At 45.0% G+C, this 9,610-nt stretch overlaps 1 protein-coding gene across 7 annotated transcripts in view; it reads right to left on the reverse strand.

Annotated features, from left to right (window-relative positions):
• Nucleotides 1-7,159, reverse strand: part of FOXP2 (forkhead box P2) — a 568,827-nt gene extending 561,668 nt beyond the window's left edge. For 5 of the 7 annotated variants that reach the window (XM_058724538.1, XM_058724535.1, XM_058724536.1 and 2 more), the window contains exon 1: nucleotides 7,046-7,159. The gene's annotated coding sequence lies outside the window, so the exon portion shown is untranslated. Of the gene's footprint in view, nucleotides 1-5,778; nucleotides 5,894-7,045 lie in introns of those variants that run through there. The other 2 variants (XM_058724530.1, XM_058724529.1) reach the window with 2 other exon arrangements.
• Nucleotides 7,160-9,610: the final 2,451 nt, after the last annotated feature.

Here is a 9,610-nt window from a genome sequence, read left to right on the forward strand (position 1 = left end):
GTCAATACAGTAGTGAACATGGTTTACCAAATGTGACATGGTATAAAATAAGTGAAAAGGAAAAAGGAAGGTGAAAAGTAATTGCAGCTACACAAAAAGTGAGTTAATGATATAGACAGAAGTAATTTCTTGGCCCTCTGACAACTCATCCATTCTTTCATTCAATATTTAGTTTTATAGCTGCTACCCAGTGCCAAGCACTGTTCTACGCATTGGATTAGAACGGTGAACGCACGAAATCCTTGGCTCCCTGCAATACACTTTCTCATCAGGAAGACGTGATAAATAAACAACTTTTTAAAATGTCAGCTGATGATGGTGCTGTGGGGAAAATTAATGTTGGGTAAAGGTGACAACGCATGACCAGTGAGTATTTGTTATTTTATATACGACAGTCAGAGAAGGCTTCTCTAAAAAGGGTATGTTTGAGCAGAGACATGAAATTCATGAAGATATCTGAGTGTAGAGCATTTCAGACAGAGAACACAGAAAAAAATCTGTGGTGGGAATCAGCTTATCCTGTTTTGAGAAATACCAAGGAAGCCAGTATGTCTAGAGTTGACTGAATAAGAGGAAAATGTTAGGAAAGAATGTCAGATAGGTAACAGGGGTCAAATAACATGGACTTATGTAAGGTCTTTGTCTTTTATTCTCAGGGACATAAGCTATTGGACGGTTTATAGAAAAGAGTGACATAATCACATATTTTTAAAAGATCACTCTGCTGTGTGGAGAACGGACTGTGTTGCCTAGAGAGAGAAGAAGGGAGATAAATAAATAGCTACTGCCAACAACTCAGGTAGGAGATGATGGTCTACCTGATCAGATTGGTACCAGTGGTGGTACTAACTAGATGTATAAAACGAGCTTGGGGGATGAGGGGAGGCACTTACCTAAACTAAAGGCAGACTCAGAAAGGGGGGGGGGACGACAAAAAAGGAAGTGAAGAGTTAGCTACAGGCATACAGATATAGATCAACTAAATCCTGGAACATAACTTTGGGTGAAGTAATGGTGAGGAATAGTCCTTAAAGATGTTGGGGATCTTTTTTTTTAAATGAGATGATTTTATGACAGTCTACATATGCTAAGATGTTAAGCTATTTGGATTAGTGTACTATAAGTTTCTCCTCGCTATCTGCCAGTGAGAAATTTTATAAATGCTTTCTCTGAAATATGTCTACCGCTGATTTTTTTTCTTACCCCCTAAAATTCACTTTAAGAAAGTTTGTTTTTTCTTAAATTGAGATAAAGTTGTAAAATGATGGCTGTAGCTGTGTATGTCTACCAAAATGATACAAAACTAAAATAATACAAAAAACTTTGACAGAAAATGCCATTATAAAAGTTAAGAAAGAAATGTATACCAGAAAAACTTTACACTATTTCTAGTAGTATGCTTTATTTGAGGAACTCAAAGTAAATTTCCTTAACTTCCTTTAAAAAAAAAAAGTGTAACATTCTCATGGCATAAATCTTTTAGGCTTATGTTAGATAGATCTTTAAAAAGAAACACTAAAAACTTAAATAAATTTTAAATCAACATTATCCTCCACATAGTATATTTTAAGCCTTCCAAGATAGAAATCAAGAGAAATTAAGCAACATTAATAAACTAAAACTGCTGAGAGCTTTTAAACCCCTGGGGATTCATTTGCTTCACAGCCATATACTTTTACAACATTTAAATTTTATTTGCCTTTGCTAATAAAAATAATTTGCCACAGAGACAGGAATGAAGACATATTTATCAATATAATGGGAAGGTATATTCTAGAAGTCCTTGGTGGATTGAAGGAAGAGGGAGGTATACAACTGAATGGGAAACAGACTTATATTGGTAGAGTATAGGTCCAAGAACACATATTTCAAATATCAAGGAATTTAAAAGGCTAAACCTGGCCCTTCATAGATAATTTACAGAGAAAATGCATTTTAAATAAAATTTTAGATAAAATTATATAAGCAAGTGTAATTTAGAATTTCAGTTGTTCATAGAAAGCAAGTTGACAGGTGAAGAAATACAGTAAGGAGTAAGTAAAGTTAATAATTACAAAATGAAAAAGTATTAGGGTTCAAAGTGAAACAGGGGTGATACCATTATAGCTCATTTTTGAGCCATGATACTCTTAATTTAGCTGCCTGGCAAAAACCTGTATAGATAAACACAAATTCCTAGTCACTCCCATTACAAAGTTAACATTATTCTCCTAAGAATTAGGCCAATTCTTAACAATGCCGCATTTGAGAAAACGCAGAACTGCTGAAGCATCTATTTAGAGAAAAAACAGTTTTAGTAAATACTGAAAATAAGTCACCACATATATATAGGTTTACTTTTCATTTTAATATGAATAGTGTTGGAACATTATGAATCTAAATCTTCTTTAAGGACCTCTCTCCAGTATCTCAATGTTCTAACACTAACCTCTTAATTAGTCACAATATTTCTTTATATTTCACCAACGTTATTCCCTTTTTTGTTTTGTCTAGAAATTTGGGGGAGGGGGATGGATCAATACACTGAGCAGAGCAAAAGAATATATACAAAAATACATCAGAGGTAATGACAAGACAAAAGTAAATCAGCAAGTGGAAGTAAATGCCCATTTATTTTAATACGTAAGAATACCTACAAGGAAAGAATATTCTACAGGAAAAAAATATTCTACCATATGAGTATTTATGTAATTCAATAGTAATGAATTTTCACATAAACAATGTGGGACTTAAAAAGAAAAGTAATGGTACTTTTAGACAACTCCCCAAACTATGCTTAGTTAGGGAGCTGAAAAACACAGTAATGGGGTCCACCTGGAAGTTCTGAAAAACAAATGAAGATGCTAAATTTCTGGAACAACTCCATAGAAAAATCAATGAAAATGACTCAAGCCACATGGGGGGAAAAAAAGACCTAAGAACTTAAAGTACTTTATACAAACTATGGAAGTTATAGGACTGGAAACCAAGTATATTAAGAAATACACACAGTTGGATCTAGGAAAACATTTATGTCATCTAAAGAAAAATAGAACTAAACTATGGCATATAACATTTGAATTAGGCACTAGGTTATCTGTGGATCGTAAATACTGGAGTATGTTTAAGGCAAGTTGTAAGCACCTGTATTGCTTTTGCAGACCCTTAAGAAAATAAGCAGTTATCATTTTGGGTTGGGTCTAATCAAGTATGTTAGAACTCCACGAATTAGGGGGTACATAAGTAAGGTTACTTTGAAAAGTCTATGTAAACCTTAAGCTCTCACTGGGCCTAATTTAAGAAACAGGCTTTCTTTATTTAAAGGGCAGTGTGAATCTGGGCACTGGTTAGAACATTTTGGATCCATTCATTTATCACTAAGAGTACTTCCATCTACCACAAAGTTAAAGGGGGAAAAAAAAAAAACAGTGTGTGTGCCAAGAATTAGTATTCAGTAATTGCAATGAAATTGTTATTATTTCTAAATTCAGTGGTGGTTTGCAATTTTGTCTAGCAACAATGATGTCAAGAGAACTTCTCAGTGACATTCTCTTACAAGTCAATGGCTTCTTTCTGATTTAATTTAGAGAGGTAAAAAATACGTGACCACTTCCATCATTCAGTTTTCTATCAGTATTACAACTAATAGCTGATCTAACATGAGACTATCAACACAGAAATAGACAAGGGTGATGAGGCACAGCCAGCTATAAATCCTTAAAAATATCACAAATAATATGCCCTTTATGTAATTGAGTTCTGTATCCCTCACATTTTCTCTTGAAATAAAAATGTCTGGTAAATTTGTCTGGCTATGTTCATTATACTGTTATGTGCCCTATGAGTCTCAGTCAAACCATGAAGATATTTTCACATATTTAAATATACTTTCATAAAGTATAATTCTAATAGCTCTACAAAGAGAATTGGTTTGTGTTTTTAAATTTTTGCTTGTACAAAAGGAATAGAACTTCTCATTACAAGTTATCTGTAAATTTAATGTTCACCTTTTTTCCTATTTTTACAGTGTGCCACATACAACAATTTCCCCCTATTTAGGTTTCTAGAATATTACAAGGATTTATTTTATTTTATTTGTAAAAGCAAAACCACTGTACTATCACCAGTGCAAATAAATGAAACTTCAATGACAGTTTACTGAGATACAACCATTAATAAATCTAGTCATGTCATAATGTGATTAAAGGTCTCTTTCCACTCCAGAGTATGAACTCTATGAAAGCAATATTCAATTCTAAAATGTCCATCACTCTAAATCTCAAAATGTAAGTTGAGGAATTTTGAAAAACAGTTAAGAATAGTTCATAATTGTTATTTGTATATAATTTCTTTTGATTATTCTATATCCACTGTAGTGCAATTGTAACATTTTAGTTATCTGTATATAAAAAGAAAGCATGTACTGCACTCCTTAAATTGAATTATAAAGAAAATACTCTTAAAAATTCTTGCATTCTTGTACTGAAACGTGAACTTTTGGATGATCTTTTAAAATGGAGTGTCCTCCCTCACTTACCTACAGTGATGTATCATCAGGTTTCCAGTCTCCTCTTTAAAAGTTAGTAACTCAATCACAATTAAATACTTATTCCACTCAGTTTTGGGTAACAATGAAATAGTGGGATTCTTAAGGAAGTACTGAATTGAACAAGGACTGAACCTGGGTCTCCTTAAGTAACAAAACTGGGAGGATGGGAGAGGGGAAGGAAAGAAGGAAAGAAAAAATGACTTTTAAAAAACTTCTAAACTAAAATGAAATCTTAGGACCCTAATGATCATCATATACATAACTTTATACCCACTTTATTAATGGTATACACAAATAAATCCAAACTGTAAATTAACAGTATTAAACAAACACTACATTTTAAAATTCCAGTACACCGAGAATATACTTATCCATAACTCATAGTGACAGAAAAGATAAACAGGCCCCTTGACAACATAAAACATTTCCCAAGGTACCGCACGATGCAAGACTGAAGAGGAGAATATCTAAAAGCTCATCTTGGCTTCAGTGTTGACCTGTGACATAGACTTGCTATTAAACACACCCCTCCAGTCTCCGCGGCTGCCTAACCAAACTATTTGAGTTAGGAGAGCATGCAAAGAGGTGCCTTCCAGGCAAACTTTTGTTTTCTAAAAGTTAATCTCTCCAAATACTTCCAGTTGGAAAACGTCCACTTCAGCTACTTGCCACCAGGGCGTCACTTTCTCCCCTCGGCTTACCTGCTACTACTTAATTATTCTTCCAAATAGACTCTGGGCATGTTGCGGAGGTAGCTCTTTAAGCACTTCTGAATCCATGATGACTATATATGTACACATCTTACACACTCCCACAGGTCTCTCACACCCTTTTTCCCTCCGGCCAGTTCTCAGCACTCACCCAGGCCACGTCCGGAATGCCAGCCCACCTGGGAGCAAACAGTACTCGAGGAATAATCCTCAAGACCAAGAAACTGACTGGACTGCAACATGTGGTGAGAGAAAATGGGGGGGGGGGGGGGGGAATAAGCATTACAGATAGCAGCTGTCCATTAAGTGGTTTAAATCTGTTGGTTAAAAAGCCGAATAAACAAATACACAGATGGGGTCTCGTTCCTTGGGGATTCCGGAGTCTGAGGAGCCAGTGTCCAGTTCGGCCTCCCTGGAGTCGTCCCTACGCAAAACTTGCACCGGTTGCGCTCTCAAAAGCCCCAGGCTCGCACGTGTCTTTACCCTCTGGTCCCTCCTAATCGGTGTCACCCCACGCGCCAGGTGCCCTGAGAGACTTACCTAAGAGATCTCAGAGTCTGAGGATAGTAGGGCAACTTCTCCTCCCTGCTCTAGACGGGCCCAAACGCCCTCAACAAGCGAGGGTCCACAACGACGCTCGCCCAGAGGTCGGGGTGTCGGGGCGCGTCCTGGCCTGCAGGGCGGGGAGACGCGCGCGGGAGGCACGCGGGCGGCGCGCCCGGCCACCCAGTGGGTCCTGCCGTGCAGCCGCCGCCGCACGTGAGCCGCGGCGAGCGCGAAGGGCCGTCGGGACACGAGCTCTGCCCGGGTTAAAGCCAACCCCCAGCTACCGACTGCCCTCCGCTCGCCAGGGGCCTCCACCGACTTACAGGTAAAAGCCAAGCGAGAAGCCCTCCCTTTCTCCGCAAGGTGCCCGCGCCCCTCCCACATTCCCTCCCTAAAGAACCGGGAGGCGCGAGTTCACCCTAAACCTACGCCCAGAGTGAGGAGACCTTTCCAAAGCAGAGTAAAAGTAAGACTAGGACAGATCCCGGGTGAAGCGGGTCGTGCTGTGGACAGAGGAAAGAGCGTGATGGGGGCAGCAGTCAAGATGCACCATTATCCCGAAGCATCACTAGGGGCCAGGAGTTTCTTTACTGGAGAAACAGTTGTGTCCCCTCTCCGCCTCTAGTTCCCAGAAAAGTACTTCTTAAATGAACGCTGAAGCGCCTAACTTAGAGACGGACGAGCAGCATGCACTTGCCCAATTGAGTAAATAAAGGTCAGCAGTTGGATCAATAGTGTGCTTCCAACCGCCAGATGTTTTTACTGTTGTTTCTCCTCCCAGGGGGAAGGGGGGAAGGGAGGGGAAGGAAGAGACAACAAACAATAAAAATAAAAGAGTAAACAAACACACATCTGGTGTTTCGACACACATTTTCCTCCAGCCGCGGTCTCTCTGGACGAGGAAAAATTTTGCATATTCAAAACTAAAAATTAAACGTGAGCCAAAGGCAATCTCCCCTCTGTCGATTCTCCCTTCCCCCATCACAATGCAAAATGAAAAGGAACAACAAGTGGTGATGTTAGGTCCGGAAGGCGACCCCGACGCAGAGCCAAAATTTGACACATGTCACACCCGCCCCGCCGCACCAAGCGCAGCGGCTGGGGCTAAACTTTGCAGCCGCCGCCGCCGCCGCCGCCGCCGCCGCCGCCGCGGGAGGAGCGCGCAGTAGAGTAAAGTCGCAGCCCGGCCCGGCGTGGAGGTGGCTGGGACGGGGTGGGGTGCGGAGGTGCAGCGCGCCAGAGTGAGGGCGAAGAAACTTACCGCGACCTGGGACGCCTGGGCAGCGTCCCGGGAGGTGGCACCCGCGGCGCCGAGGCAGAAGCCCCCAAACAACACACCCACGAGCGAGTCCCGGCAGCTGCTGCCACGAGTGGGGGGCGCGCCCTGGGGGGGGCCGGAGGAAGCCGCAGCCAGCAGACGCGGCCGCCGCATAAATAACCGGGACGGGCGCTCGCGGGCGGGCTGCGGGTGGCGCGGGGCTCGAGCCGGGGCGCAGCGGCCGCCGCGGAGCTGCACGCGCCGGCGTGTCTCGCGCTTTCTCGGAGGCTCGCGCTGTCTCGCGCTGCCGCTCCCCCCACCCGGATCTGTGTGTGTGTCTGTATGTGTGTCTATGTGTGTGAGTGTGCGCTGGCGGGCGCGCGCACCCGGGCGCGCGCGCGTGTTGTTGGCAATGCAAACTGTACACACACTGCGCGCGGAGCCGCCTCTCCTCGGAGGGGCGGGGTGGGGGAAGGGACGCCTCGGAGGATTCTGAAGTACTGCCGGGCCACTTGTTTGTTTTGTTTCACTTTGCGTTGTTATTGTTGGTTGTTGTTGGGCCCCAAAGTGGTTTGGAACCAGCCGGTTAGAATGCCTGTCGCCCCCATCTACCTATCTCCCCCGGTCCCCCAACTTCTTTAAAGGAGGGGGAAACGCGGAGCAGAATATTGTTCGGCTTTGCAGTGGAGCCTCCTGGCTGACGTCAGGTCCACCTGCTATGTAAACAACTCGCTGGAGAACTTGTTTGTTCTGCGCCAGATCTTCCCCCACCCCCACCCTTCTCCCCACCTCCTGCTCCGCCTCCTCCCGCTCGGCCCAGACGGCGCGTCGAGGAAGGGGGTGGGGAGGGAGGAGAGAACAAAACCGTATGCTGTATTGGCAAAGCCGAGTTGTGTCTGCTGCTTCTTGGCAGTCCCCAAAGTACGTCCTCTCAGCAGACGGAGCTGCTGGCAAATGAAACAGGGGATTCCACGTGAAGTGCAGAAAGCCTCGAAGGGATCCAAAGCCCTCGGTGGCAGGGAGTTAAAAGTGCATGGTAGTGAGACAGGGAGACCCAAGCGTGCGTTAAAATGCTGATTGGCCTTTCTTTTCACGGTGTGCGCCTCCGCGGCCTGGGCTGGAGAGAGGCCGAGTGTCTTTCTCACTCTTCATTGTTGTCGTGGCTCCTGTCTCACTTGGGCCCAGGAGTTCTTGGGCTTCCTCGTGGTGGCTCCGTCCGGGTCACCGGCGTGGGGCTGGGCGGCGGGCCGGCCGGGGCGGAGCTTGAAAGGAAGGGGCGGCCGACCTGGGACTTTTAGGGTTTGAGGCTTTCGAGACGGGCCCTATCAGTGACTGAGGGTTGCCAAAGTACCCGGAATGAAAGGAAAGAAGAAACTGCCACAGCCCGCTCCGCGCGCACTTCAAAGCCAAGGCGCCGGCGCGGGGGATGCGCGGGCCCAGCCTCCACAGCACCCGGGTCCCAGCTCCAGTCCGTGGAGCACGACCCAGCCAGCTGGCCCACGCGGGACCAAGGGGATGACGAGGGAGAGACCGAGGGAGGACCAGACAGGCCTGGATGGGACGCGGGACCCGACTGGGGGATTCCTCCGTGTAGTCTCTTCCCCAAGCCCGCTCCCGGCAGGCGGTTCCTCCCCTCCGTCTCCCGCCAGTCGCTCCGCTGCCCGCTGGCTGCGCGACCCTCCACCCGCCGCCTTCTCGGCGAGCTGCCGCCTGAGCCCCGCCGCTCAGCTGACAATCAGTGGCAGAGCGTGGCGTTCCGAAAGGCGCTGAAACTTTCTTCCAAATAGCTGCAGCCGAGAGGCCATTGCGAATTAGAGCCTGGCCCCCGGCTTCTTCCCGGCCAACTTTAACATCTCCGGTGGCAGAAAGGGGGGAGGGTGGCTGGGGAGACGGGCGAGCAGCACTAAACTTCTGCCTTTGAGTCTTTCTTTTCCTCAAAGAGCAGCGCGCCCTTTCTCTAAAGGGCAGACGCGAGCTCACACACACACACTTGGCACCAACTCTTCCCTTCAGAACCCGCAGTTCTCCCGGGGAGGAAGCAGCCCTGGCACCCACATCTGTAAACACACCGTCAGCTTTTCTAGTGAAACCAATTAAGTCAATAAGCCAAGGGGCTGGTCGTGGGAAGACGGCCCCTGCCAGGAGCACGAGGAACGAGGTAGAGTTGAGCTTTGAATTGCGGTGCTTTCTGCGAGCTTTTAAACTCCAGGTAGTCCTTAAGTGCTCTGCTTATGAATTGTGTTCTCACTCTTTTTAAAACTGTCTTTTTCGAAATGCAGGCTGAATAGTGGACAAATAACCCAGATCTTTTTTCTTTTTTCTTTTTTTTTTTTCTTCCCCAAGATGGGAGCAGGGAAAGAAGGAGAGAGCATTCTTTAAAATTAGGAAACGCCAGACCCAAATGGCCCTACCTCGCCCTTCTGAAAGATTGGGGATAATTTCATGTTAAGTAATCTGCGTCTGTGCTTCATTGGCAAACCTACATAAAAAGCGGATTCTATGAATTAACCTGAAACTATTTTGCAAAAGACAAGGAGCAAACGGTGTCGAAATCCTTGGAGAGCTGAG

This window comes from Neofelis nebulosa, chromosome 4 (genome assembly GCF_028018385.1).
Source record: "Neofelis nebulosa isolate mNeoNeb1 chromosome 4, mNeoNeb1.pri, whole genome shotgun sequence".
Taxonomy (NCBI): Eukaryota; Metazoa; Chordata; class Mammalia; order Carnivora; family Felidae; genus Neofelis; species Neofelis nebulosa.